Consider the following 851-nt stretch of genomic DNA (forward strand, 5'->3'; position numbering starts at 1 on the left):
TATTCGTGGGGTACTTTAAACTTCTAAAGTATACTATTTATATATCTATGATTTTACCACGGTTTTTTGTTGATGTATAACGCGTTATAACTTATAAGTACGTAATAGATATTATGATATGATTAATTTGGAATTTATTATAGGTACCTATTATAGGTCAATTTTTTTTTAATACCATAGATAAGTATATACCCCACATAGCATTTTGGTGATGATTATATTTACAAAATATTTTTTAATCGTCATGACAAAAATATTTCTTGGTAAATATTTTAAAAATATAATAATGATATATATCGTATAATATGTTAAGTCAATTATTTCTTAAATATTTTAAAAACTTTTTCTTTGAAATATTTTTGAATATCATACAGTATATATAACTATAAAATAACATTTTTATATTATTAGAAAATATTTCGTAACATTTAATTCTAAAATATTTTAAAAATAACTGAGAGTTATAATAATGGTAAATGATAACAATATTATATAAAATATTAATGTATCATATATATAATGACTATAAAAATATAAGTTAAGTTTATTGCTGCTGTAAATGTCAATACTAATATTGGGAAAAATGTTAAGAGGGCTATGATCCAATGTATTTTTTTAAATTAAATATACTTATAACTATAGTTATAGTTATATATATATATTATAATAATTATCATTAGGGACCCTAATTTAGGGTTTATTTCTAAGGATAATGGGTCCCGCAGAGCAGGGGTGTATTTACGGGGTCGGATCTGAGGACAGATCCGCTTCCATGGCTCTTTATAAATACATCTGTATAATATTTTATAATTATATAATATATAATATTATTATAGTTTCGTTATGTGGAT

The sequence above is a fragment of the Acyrthosiphon pisum genome, chromosome X, assembly GCF_005508785.2.
Source record: "Acyrthosiphon pisum isolate AL4f chromosome X, pea_aphid_22Mar2018_4r6ur, whole genome shotgun sequence".
Classification (NCBI taxonomy): Eukaryota; Metazoa; Arthropoda; class Insecta; order Hemiptera; family Aphididae; genus Acyrthosiphon; species Acyrthosiphon pisum.